This window comes from Tupaia chinensis, unplaced genomic scaffold (genome assembly GCF_000334495.1).
Source record: "Tupaia chinensis unplaced genomic scaffold, TupChi_1.0 Scaffold140508_1, whole genome shotgun sequence".
NCBI lineage: Eukaryota > Metazoa > Chordata > Mammalia > Scandentia > Tupaiidae > Tupaia > Tupaia belangeri.
The window spans coordinates 1304572-1318288 of record NW_006200383.1 but is presented as its reverse complement, the minus strand read 5'-3'; positions in this window follow the sequence as shown (position 1 = coordinate 1318288).

Below are 13717 nucleotides of genomic sequence, written 5' to 3'. Positions count from 1 at the left end.
CATCTCTGTCTGCCTCTGATACCACTGTGGATGGCATTCCCTGCTGCCTAGAGTCTAGCACTGTACCCAGCCCAGGGCCCAGTGAAGGGAAGCTTCAGAGATTCACAAGACTGTATCACTCTCAGGCAGAATCTCATCCCCGTTAACTCCAAATCCCTGAACCTAATGGTCCCTGTTAGCACTAAGTGAACCCATTTAGAGCAGTCTTGTGCCCCAAAGGCTTCCACTAATAGTAAGAGAGTCTATTCAGAGCATACTCATGCCCCCATTAGCCTCTGATTTAATGTCCAAAAGCTGGTTGAGAATCCCTTATACTTCCACAGTGCCCTAAAAGCCCATGCAGAGCACCTCCTCTAGCCCCAGTAGCATCATAGAACCTATCTAAAGCACCCTCCTGCCCCAGAAGGCCCCCACTAGTGTCCTGGATATCAACCCCAGCAGCCCCAAATGAACTGAACTGTTGAGATACAAGCAGGGATAAAATGAAAGAATTTAATAAAAAATAACTTTATATTTTTGGATAACTCCCTCAAGGAATCCTGGACATGGCAACTTGAAATTCATGCTGGGTGCATTTGTGTGTGTGCCCTTATATGGAGAGGAGAATTAAGGAGAAGGAATTACGGCATGGCCATCCACCCCGGGGGGGGGGGGGTTATCACTTTCTCTTTCTCTGTCTCTTCAGTGAGCTCATGCACCCTATAGCAAAAGAAAACTACTCAGAAACAAAAACAAAATCTAAGTGTACTTTAAAAAAAAAATCAGTAGTATAGGGACCAGCAGTTAGTGTAATGGCTATGTCTCTGGACTCCCACATGACATATTTTTAATAATACAACAGATATTCTAAATAAAACTTTGGGACCAGCAGTTAGCGTAATGGCTATGTCGTTGAACTCCCATGTAGTCAACTGCAGTTTGAGTCCTGGACCCGGTGGCTTACACTCACGCCGGGCGCATGTGCGTGTGTGCACAAAATTCCGAGAGGAGAATGGAGGCGAAGGGATTGCGGTGTGGCCATGCCCCCTGGGGGGTGATTTCTCGCTTTCCATCTCTCTGTCTCTGTCTGTCTGGTGAGCGCACATGCCCTATAGCAAAAACCTCTCTAAAAAAAAAAAATCAATTGTATGAAAGACACCTATGGACAACTTTATTCCCATTGTTATGCAAAAAAATTAACACTGTATTGTTAAATAAGGACACATTTGCAAAATGGTCATAGAAAAGTTCTCTGAAGTATTGGGGACCAGAAGCTGGTGTAATAGCTATGTCACTGAACTCCCATGAAGTTGACCATGGTTTGAGTCCCAGACCCAGTGGCTTAATCTCACTCCAGGCACATGTGACTGCATGCCCAAGATCCCAAGAGGAGAATGGAGAAGGAATTGCAGCATAGCCATCCTCTCTGGGGGGTGATTTCTAGCTTTCTATCTCTCTGTCTCTCTGTCTCTCTCATGAGCACACACACCCTGTACCAAAAACCTCTCAAAAAAAAATTCTCCAAAGTATTAATATAATATTCAGATCTTTAAGCACAAAGAGGTGCCAAATAATGTATACCTAACATTTGGGAAAATAGTTTTTTCTCAAGTACTTCTGGGCAATTTACACTTTGGAAATGTAGATCACTGAGTAAGAAAATAAATAGATAAAAAGACTTAATGACTAAGCTATATTAATAGGATTATTGTGTTAGAAGTCATCACATTAAGCTAAAAGCAAACTATAAATATAATTGCTAAAATTTGAATGACACATTTTTGTTTTAATTTTGAATACATGCTATTTCAAAAATTTGGTATTCTAGGGAACCAGCAGTTAGCATAATGGCTATGTCGTTGGACTCCCATGTAGTCGACCGCGGTTCGCGTCCCGGACCCGGTGGCTTACAACTCACACCGGGCGCATGTGCGTACGTGCCCAAGATCCCGAGAGGAGAATGGAAAAGAAGAGATTGTGGCGTGACCATCCCCCCTGAAGGGTGATTTCTCACTTTCTCTCTCTATGTCTCTGTCTGTTTGGCGAGTGCACGCGCCCTATAGTGAAAATCTCCCCCCCCCCAAAAAAAAAATTGGTATTCTTAATGCATGAGCATGTTCAGAAATTTATAAGACAAGTTCACTGTGAATGCATTTTTGTCCATCACCACACAAATTTCTTTTACTTATAAACAATGTGAAACAGATTTTGAATATCTAACAGTAATAAACATATCTTTCTCAGCTAAACAGCATTTTTTATTGTTCCAACAGAGGAAAAGAAGGAAAACATGTCACACCAAAGAAGCCTACGTAAAATGCATTTTATCATCAGGAAATGGAAGCCATTTAATTGTCTTATGAAAACATATCACTTTATACTTTTCCCTACTAGTATACATCATTTTTTATTATTCAAAAGAACTAATAAAAATTCACATACTTATTATCAGCGTTCTATTATATTGCTCTGAACACTGTTGCAATTTTAAAAACAAGTCTTGTTTTCTTTTTTTTTTTCCTACTTATTCTGAGGTTATGTTAACTGAAAGGAAAAAATATACCTAACATTTGGGAAAATAGTTTTTTCTCAAGTACTTCTGGGCAATTTACACTTTGGAAATGTAGATCACTGAGTAAGAAAATAAATAGATAAAAAGACTTAATGAAAATAATTGTATGCATTTTTTGAAGACTGAGTCACCTGTAAATACAACAGCTCAGTTCATTTCTTATAAACATAACCTGCAGTGGTGGCTATATTACAAAGTCAGATCCAGATTGATAACTCAAAGAATCTCAGACAGTTCAGCATTTATTTTAGAAATATCAAAAGCAATTAGGTCAAGAGTTTAGTACTTCATTAAAGCATAGTTTATTTCAACCTTTTACACACACAAGAAAGGATTTGGAATCAATAAATATGTATTTTATTAAACTCTGAAAATTGCTGCTGGTTTTCTTTGAGACAATCAAAAAAGAAAAATTGAAAAATAAAAAAAGTAAATTATAATTATAAGAATGAATTTAGGATACATCATTTTTCACTCACTCTACCTTTATTTATTATTTTTATGAAGAATTTATTAGAGGATGTTTAATAAAAGTAAATATGGAAAGACAAGTTTCAATAAGCAAAATGATTATTAATGGCAAAGTTATCATTGTTCCACTTCAAAGTACCTAAAAAATGTTTGTGCTAATGTTTTGTTGGGCTAAAATTCTGAAAAAAATGCCTTCCTATCAGAAATCTTCATGAAGCTTGACATATGACAATGCTCAAGATCATAGTCATGGAGCAAGCTACGAAATAAATAAAACTTAGCAAGTTGGTGTGGCAAACTGAAGAAGTAATAATTAGGAAAGGGAGGAATACTAGAAAGAAGGATATATTTCCAAACTACTGCGAACTAAAATCCACCTAAGGGGGGCAAATGTTCAGTTCTTTCCCATCTTCCAGGTTGTTCATTTTCAGTCCCTCGTTAGAAGGAGAACTTATGGTAACTCAATATGAAAGAGAGCACAAGAACAGAAGTAAAGTCATGCAGTATGAATCCCATTTTGTGTGATGACAGATGAGACCTAAACCAAAGTAAGTAGATGTTGCCCTACCATGTAATCTTAGAAGCAAAGTCCAGGAGGAGGAAGGTAAAAAATAAATAAATAAAAATCTGACACTAGAATCATAATATTAAGTGTATTTCTCAGGAGACACTTTATAAAAACATAAATTTCATAAATCTTTTTTATCAGAAGGTTAGAACTAGACTTTTCTCATGAGATTTTATGTTTTTACCTTCATGAGTTGGAAGAGTGTTGTATTTATCTGCATCCACATCTCTGGAATTACTAAAGAAAGTTATATTGCTTTTTTTAAAAAAAAGTTTTATGCACTCATTTTATTTTTTATGAAAAAAAAAAAGAGAAAAGCAGAGGCATAGAAAAAGACAGGCATTCCTAACAGAGTCTTCATACTATGATCTACCCCCAGTATCATCCAGGCTGGATCATGGGCAAGTTTACATCCAACATGCTCAGGAAGGTCCAGGTATATAAACCCAATATCTTCCCCATGTGGGTCCAGTTGTATTGATCCTGCACCACTGTCTGGCGCTTCAGATTGCTTATACAAATGTTTCCAGTGGAAGGGGGACCTTCAAATCTAATGTACTTATAAGTCTTCACTTCCATCAACTTTGCTATTATTTCCCACTGATCCAAACAATTGTTCAGGCCAAGTTGGGTAGGTATGGACAGGACCAAACAAATGCATGGGATATTACAGCAATGTACCTTATAGCATATCTCTAATAAGGTACCAAAAGCTATAGAGTTAAGATAGGAACCTGAATATTTTAAGATATATAAAAGTTGAGGAATTTATGAGAAAGGGATCGATTGACTCAGGTGGAATAGGATAAACATCATAATCAAATTACCAGGCAGTTCTTAGATCAGAGAGGCCTCTCTCATACACTGAAAGGAAGATGATATGGAAGGAAGCACTGACAGCGTGTACATGAGTGGGTGTCGACACCATCAGCACTGACAGGGTAGAGTTCTTAAGTTTCTTAATCCAATGGCTTCCGATTAGGGGGCACTTCAGGAACTCTATAAGGAGAGCAAAGCATCAAGATAGAGAAGGGCTAGTCTCATAATCCAATAGTTAAAGGAGCTATATCCCACACAGCTGGCCATGGTTTGAATCCTGTGTCTGGCTGGACACATGTGCATGTATGCCCACAATCCCAACAAGATAGAGAAGTAGAGAAGGAGTTGAGGTATGACCACACTCCATTGGGGGATACATTCTCCCTCTTTCTATCTCTCATTCTCTGTCAAACTGATGTGTGCCCTTTATCAATTAGGAGAAGAGGGGAAATAAATACTCTTTAGAAAATGGAGATGATGACATAATAAATGGAAGAACAATGAATAACCAGAAAAATCCATCTGTATTCTAAATGACTATTCTGAGTGTTCTAGGAAAATCTTGTCTCCAGGTAGGTAGCTAATGTATTACACAGTTATTAACTTCACTCCTATTCCACAAGAAGTAACCCAGCTATTCAAGGAATGTTTGAATCTTTACACTGGAGATTCTTAAAGACCTAAAACTATGCTCCCATTAGAAATAGCATGTGAATGAGTATCCCTAAATACAACACAGGAAATCAAAGAAATAATCCAATGAATGCATAGGAGAGTAGACAAAGAAATTGGAAGCCAATTTAGAGTACAACATTAGGTCCCCAACCAAAGACCACTTGGATAGGTCAGAAAGAAATAACAACCAGTTATGGTTATTTTCTGTTGGCATGTTAAACTATTTGATAAAGCTGAAGTTCAAAAATAAATTTGTTATTGGACACACAAAATAATACAGATAATATTATAAGCACTTTTCTGTCACTGTTCTCATCGGTTTATGGGAATTACTCAAGCTTCATCTTCAGAGATTATGATATAGTTGTGAAATGGAGCCTGAATGCATGCATTTATTTTTCAGATTGACTCAAATGAGTCCAAAGTACAGTCCTCTAGATGAATTATTATTGTACTTTATTCAGTAGCAACTACCATTATTTTATTTTAATTATATGAAAGCATAAACAAAATGAGATAATCAACACCCCCAGGTCATAGAAGTAGTTAGTGTTGGTGTCAGAATTTGAACCCAAGCAACCCGTTTAGAGAGCCAGTGACCTTGATCACTATACTCTCCTGACGGGAAACAGTCATCTCAAAAAATATTTGCTGTTTTAACTATACTACTTTCTAAAAGTGAAGTCCTAGTCAATTTTAAACATTTAATAATACATCCTGAGTGATGAATATTGCCAGCTTCCATTCAGGACAGGAATAAATATTGGAAAATTGAAAATTATCAATATGTTAATTTGGTCAGATCATCTCTAGAGTAGCACTCATGAAGCAGTATACTTCTTATCCTCAGTATCAGGGAGTCTTTGGACTTCAAGATGCTACCCAAAACATAGATCGTCAGGTATATGACACAGATCATAGATTTTCTCTGGAAAATGACCTTAGTAGTTTGGACTCCAAAACTAGACAAAGCTTCAGAAAAAGGAAAAAAATTAACTAGATGCCATCTTAACATTTATAAGACCTTAACAAATAGATAAAAAGAAAAAAATATGAATGAAGCATTAATAGATTATTTAAATCCAATAAGTTACTAGAGACAATTCAGCTGCATTTGCAGGTTCTAATTTAATTTTAAAATGAGGCAACAATGAGTCAAATATAGGAATATTACCAACCACACTGGTAAGTTTTTAGTTTATGGCATGATGACCATGAATGGCTTGTATGGCATTTAGAGTCATGGGGAGAATTGTGTTGCTCTCCATAATTACATACTAGGGTTCTGATTGAATCTCTGAGCAATGTGTAATTATAGGTAGGTCCTAAAATTTGCTTGAGGAAGTCAACAATTTTTAGGACAATTTTTTTTAAAATGACAAGCATCTTAATTCCTGGAAGTTAAAATTTACTGTAAGAATGAGTTAAAACAAAACTTCAGAGCTATTCTTTTGTGGTAAGTTTTAAAACTACATATATTTATTACCTAAACACTTGCAATTTATTTTTAAATTTTTCATATTTGTTAGCTGGCCAACTGATTAATCTTGTAATTCTAATTTTAGTAAGTATAGTAGAGAAATTAGTATAGATTTACTAATTTCAGAACAGTATAGTAACATTAACAGAGTTTAAGATTTGGCTTACTGTGTTAAATTTATATGAGTTATTTAGGTATTCAGGAAGGTTTTATTTGTTAATTAGACAAATGAAATACTTAAAAAGAAATTAAATACATTAAATTCATGAATGCAGTTTAAAATGTTGAAGGTGTTTAATTAACTAAGTTTGTAAATGGAACTAAACATTATTCTAAAGCCTATTAAAATAGGTAATAAAATTTTACTAGACATAGAAATATAATACTCATATGTAGAGCTTAAAAGCTTAAGGAAGAACTAGTTTTGGGATTTGTAACTTTAATAAATGGAATATTAATTTTTTAAACCAAAGTAAACTCTAAATAATCTTTCTGAACATAAAAATTGTCTTTGAGAACATAATGAATTTCATAATGATATTTAATTTTGCTGTATTTTCAGCTAACCTATGATATGGTACCTTTGCATTATGGCTAGTTTTTGGGTTTTTTTTCCTTTACTTCCCAATGTATACTTCTACCAATTCAAAAATTTCAAGCAAAATTTCAATACTCTGACAGAGATATTAACACTAAATCAGTTCTTTACATTTTATTTACTTATTTTGTGAAAGAAAGCAGTATCTGTGGCAGTGTCTTAACACTATGATCCTCCCTCCAGTCGGGCAGCCAACCAGGATCACAAGCGCACTCATGGGCATGCTGAGTCTTCACACAGACCTGGGATTGAACGCAGGCCTTCCCACAGACCTCCAGCATTGTACAGCAGTGCTCATACTACCCATGCCACAGTGACTTGGCTTTTTTTGTTTTTTTCCTAAAGTGCGTATGTACTCTCCAGAGAAAGACAGAGAAACATGGAAAGGAGAAAGCACCCCCTGTCCCATGGAGAATGATGGCACTCCAATCTTTCCTCTTTCATTCTCTCATTTCAGGACTTTGGGTGTGCATAGTACTAGCACTCAGTCTAGAATTCAAAGCATGCGGTTGGTCATGTGGAATTCAGCTGCCTTAATCAATAAGCCTTAAAGCCAGCCCTGATATAAATCGTTAACCCATTCTTTCTGTAAGACTTGATCACTTCTGTGCTCACAAAAGGTTCACTGACTTTCTGCTTCAAACTCCACAAACTTAATGGAACAAGTTTTCTCATCCGTATTAGTGAGGGTTCTCCAGAGAAACAGAACTAATAGGACATGTTCACTTTTGCTTCAATTAAACCAAAAATTAATTCTAAACTACAGCCGAAGTAGTCTTAATAAATCAAACCTGATCAAGGTATTCTTCCACTTAAAATTATGTAATTATTGCCTTACTTTTTTATAATAAGTCCAAAATATTTTGAGGCATTCAACGACATACAATTTATGAAGCAAAGTAACACCTCTAACTTCACATCTTATCATTTTATTTCTAGTTGTTTTTAATAGTTTAAAAAACCATGCCTTCAAATCCTATAAAATGTCCAATTTTTGTACCTTCTCATCAATCATTTATATACAATTCATTTAATAGATCCAAATTTGTGAAGTGAGGGAGTTAAAAAGACACAGAGAGACACACACCAAGTCCTGTTCCTTTCACTCCCTTTTCAGTCTACATGACTACACTTCAGAGGCCCCATAGGGGCTGATCATTTAGCAAGATCCTCTCCTAATTCTCACCTTTTAGAATGGACTGGTTAAGCCCAAGTGTGACACAGAAGTGTACAAGTGTGCCACAGAGTGAGTTCTCACCAGCACCCACTCACAGCAGCATCTGCAGTAGTGCCCAAATACACTTTGTGGCTAGCCTGCTAGCCTCAGCTGTTCCTTGAGAAATTGTTGCCTGTAGCCCGCTCAGTGCAGATACCATGTGCTTCAGTGCCTGGAGCACAGTGATGCCCAGTCTCCCTCTGCATACTGTCTACTAGTTTGACTCATTTGTGTACCCATAGGTTCTTCTTGTTTGTTCAGCAGCTCTATAACCAGTCCTCCAGAACTGTACCATCTGGAGTTCTGCAACCACACTCTCTTGAACAAGGTCTGAAAAGTTCCAGATTTGCTTTCCTTTTGTTGCTCTTCCTTCAGACCTAGGATACCCTTGAGAACCTCTTTTTATCTTTGTAGTGACTTTGTAATTCTATTGTGACTTAGTAATTCACTTATCAATCTCTGGATAATTTTCTATAATTTGATGAGAAGAGTGACTTCATTAAAATTACATTTAAATAAAATTATAAAACTGAGATAAATCCTTTGTTGATTTAGATTCCATAAATTAAAGACATGTTATAAAATAAGCACAGGTTTTACATACATGATTAAAAGCAAATTGTATTTAAAATTAATATGTATGTTATAGCATTAATATATATGGTATACCAGAAGAAATGTCTGAACTGGAAAAGGGATGTGGTTTTCTAGTTCTTCATGCTACTCATTTGTGTAAGAGAATTACGATCTTTTTATAGAAATATTTAGCGTTCTCTAAAGTTGGATATCTGATAGAGTATCTTTTTGTCAAAATGCTGTAAGCTATTTGTTTGCTGTCATAACTTAAAAGTAATAACAAAACAAGGTATTATCTTTAAAATATTACACACTTGAAATTTATGTTTACCCTTCAATTAACCTAAATTGGATATGAGACTTGAATTTTGGTCTGATGATAGTTGAGTTAAATTCCACTTAATGTTTTGATTTCAATAAGTTACTCCCAATAAATCTGAACTAATAAAATTCTATAGGCATAACTCATTTATTTGTAAAATGTTGATATTATGTATACTCAGAAGGTTAGTTTTAGTTTTTCAATTCTTCCTAGAAAAAACAAAGAGAAAGACAGAGAAGCAAGCTACCACAGTATCGTCTTTCTGCCATGATCCATGGAAAGTCTTAGCCAATCTGCATCACAGTGGCATAAATGCATGCCTGTGTGTACAGAATCCTTTGAAACAGAAACCCAAAATCTTCACATGGGTTCAACATCACAGAGCATCCCATTACTTCTGCATTACTGGGGTTGGCACCCAATAGAGAAATTTTTTTTATAATTATTTTCAAAATTAAATTTTAAGAGCCAGCAGATGGCATAGTAGTTAATTACTAGACTCCCACATGGTAAACTGGTTCCAGTCCCAGACCCAGCGTCTTATAAATCACACTGGGCATTCCTCCATGTGTGCCCAAGATCCCAGGAGGAAAATGGAGGAGAAGGCATTGTGGTGTGGCCATCTCTCTTGGAGGGTGATTTCTCACTTTCCCTTTCACTGTCTCTGTCTCTCTCTCTGGCAGCACATGCACCCTATGGCAAAAATCTTTTTAAAAATATATAATTGTTGAAGGTTTAACTCCTCCTAGTAATTTTATGATAAGAAATAAAATAAATTCTGGTTAAATAAATTGAAATTTATAGAGGACAATAAAGAATTAATGCTATGAGATGTGCATAATGAATGAAGATCAACTGGTGTATAAAATTAATTGTTTAGGTTTATCTCTTAACATAATAATAAGTTATCTTTTCAATGCAAATCATCTCTTTATCTGTTGGTCTTTCTTTGTCTTCTAATAACCTATATTTTATTTTTATTTTTTAAAGGAGCTTTCATACTGCTTTCTATAATGGTAATACACCAATTTACATATCAATGAACGGTATGTAATAGTTCCCTTTTCTATATGTAATTGCCAACATTTTTTACCTCTTGTGTTTTGATTGATTTTTTTTTTTTTTTTGTAACAGCTATCCTCATAGGTGTGTGGTAATATCTTATTGTTTTTAACTTGTATTTCCCTCATGATTAATAATGTTGAACACGTTTTTGTATACCTATTGATCATTTTATATCCTCTTCATAAAAATGTCTATTGAATTTTTGTTCATTTTAACAATGGTTATTGTTGTTTATTTTTGCTATTAGTTGTATGAATTACTTATATATATATATGGATGTTAACTTCTTGTCAGATGATTAATAAATATTTTCTCTCAATTCATAGACTGCTTTCTCGTTTTGTTGTTTCTGTTTTTCACAGTAGCTTTTTAATTTCACATAATCCCACTTATTTTTACTTTTGTTGTTTAAATTTTTGACAGCAAAATTTATTTCTAATGCCAGTGCCAAAGAGCTTTATTCCTGTGCTTCTTTCTAGGTATTTGCCTTACATTGTCCTTACTACATTATGAATTTGTGTGTGTGTGTGTGTGTGTGTGTGTGTGTGTGATTGGCATAAAATAAGAGTCCATTTTCATTTTATTGCACGTGGCTATCAAGTTTTCCAACACTATAGAAGAGAATATTCTTTCCTCATCATTTTTCTTTGGCGCCCTTGTTGAAAGTTAATTTACTACATATGCTTGTGCTTATTTCTGGGATCTCTGTTTCATTCATACATATATCTGTTTTTATGCCAACACCATACACCCTACTATGTTGACTGTTATAGCTTTATAATAAAAATTGAAATCAAGAAGTGTGATACCTCCAGCTTTACCTTTTTTGGAGGGAGAGGTTTTTTGCCATAGGGTGCGTGCGCTCGCCGGGCAGACAGAGAGAGACAGTAAGACAGAAAGCAAGAAATCACCCCCCAGGGGGGATGACCACACCACAATCCCTTCTCCTCCATTCCCCTCTCGGGATCTTGGGCACGCACACGCGCCTGGCGTTGAGTTTTAAGTCTCTGGGTCCGGGACTACAGCTGCTGTCCACTACATGGGAGTCCAGCAACATAGCCATTACGCTAACTGCTGGTCCCCTTCCAGCTTTACTTTTGAGAACATTTTTTTCAGTATTGCCTGGCTATCTAGTGAATTTTGTGATTTCAGATTTTTTTCTATTTTTGTAAAAAATATGCCATTAAAATTTTGAGAGGAAGTGTGCTGAAACAGAATTCGGGTAGTATGTATATTTTAATCATATGAATTCTTTTCATTCAGAGACAGAGATTACTTCTCCATTTATTTGTGTCTTTCTCAATTTTTTTTATGTTTTATAGTTAGTTATCAGTATACAAAGTTTTCAGCTCCTTGCTTTAATTTACTCCAAAGTAATTGATTTTTTTAATGTAATTGTAAGTGGCATTTTTTCTGGACTGCTTTTTGGGGCTGTCATTGGCTTAACAATTTCTCTTCTGAAAAATGACACCTATAACTCATAGAGATATCTGCACTCTCATGTTTATTGCATTTTTAGTCACAATAGCCAAAATATGAAAACAACCAAATGTCCATCAGTGGATGAATGAATGAAAGGCTACATATTATCCTTCATATAAATAATATATGCCTCATGCATAATCTTTTCAAAGGTTGAAAGATATAGGTAATATATGCAAATCTTTTATAAATAAAATATAATATATGATACACAGATCTTACATATAATACTTATATATAATATATATTTTAATATATAAGGTCATCAAAGAGAAAATTACCTTCTGAAGATCTCAATTAGACAACAGAATAAGAATTTTTTAAAGCTTAAATTATGTGATAATGTTGTAATTTTTATTTTTATAGGTTTTTGTTATAGGGTGTGTGCACTCTCCAGAAAGAAAGAGAGAGACAGAGAGACAGAAAGCGAGAAATCACCCCCAGGGGGGATGGCTATGCCACAATTCCTTCTCCTCCATTCTCCTCTTGGGATCTTGGGCACGCACACAAATGCGCCCAGTGTAAGTTTAAGATACCAGGTCTGGGACTTGAACTGCAAAAGACTACGTGAGATTCCAGTGACATAGCCACTATGCTAACTGCTGATCCCAATGTTGTAATATTTATTATAAGTAATAGATATAAAATCACTATATGCAATTATTTTAATATTTTTTGTACCAGAAACAGGTATATAATTTGACTACAATTGCATCCTTTTATTTAACAGATTTAAATCAAATGTAACTATATTCTCAAAAACACATACCTGTTTTAGTTAAATAATGTCAAAGTATCTTACAGTTATATGGAACTGATTAAACTCACAAATAAAATACACGTAAAATGACACTTTCTAGATTTTGTCTTAAGATGTTCATGCTTTAGTCTTATATCCATAATATTTCCAATGGTCACAAATACATTACTTATGCTGGAATTCTTTAATTGCTTCAATTAAATTTATTATTTATCTCTTTGCTTACTAACCTTCTGTTAGATCTTCTCAAGCTGCTTTGGAAGGTTCATCTTTTTTTCTCTCCATTATTCTTTATTTTACCTTCAATTTTTAAAAATCTGTTTTTTTTCTAAATTGTGACAGATGACATTGACAAAAAAATTTTAAAATAAACTTACACAGTTTATAATATATGCTTTTGAGGCAAACTTCCATTTAACTATCATGTAGAAGAGATGAAGGGAAAAAAATGTCAGATATCTTCTTTCATGAAATTCACAACATGCAGCTAACTTAGTGTTTTGATCAAAACTAGAATAAAAACTCCTTGGTACAGTAACAATTGTACCAGAGAAGTTGCCTTTCTTAATTTCAGGAAGTTGAAACTTGGATTAAATACAGCTATCTACAAATTTGAAAGACACAGATGGAGATAAATGTGCAATCACCTTCCTAGGGGGCCTGGCCATACTAAAATTCCTTCTCCTTTCTTCTCCTGAGATTTTTGAGCCAAGTATTTGAACCACTCAGTCAGCCATATGAGATCCGTCCATGCTACCTGATGGCCTGGAAACAAATCTCAATCCCTTTATTTCTGATGACTGTACCCATTGGTACCTAAAGTGTTAATGTTAAAGTTCCCTGTCTTCTCATGTAATTTGTCTGACAGTTCATATTACACTGGTAGTGTAAAAATTTGTCATAGAGGGACTAGCAGTTAGCGTAATGGCTATGTCACTGAACTCCCATGTAATCGACTGCGGTTTGAGTCCCAGACCCAGTGGCTTAAACTGATGCCAGAAGCGTGTGTGTGTGCCCAAGATCCCTAGAGGAGAATGGAGGAGAAGAGATTGTGACGTGGCCGTCCTCCCTGGGGGTGATTTCTTGTTTTCTGTCTCTCTGTCTCTCTCTGTCTTTCTGGTGAGTGCACTCACC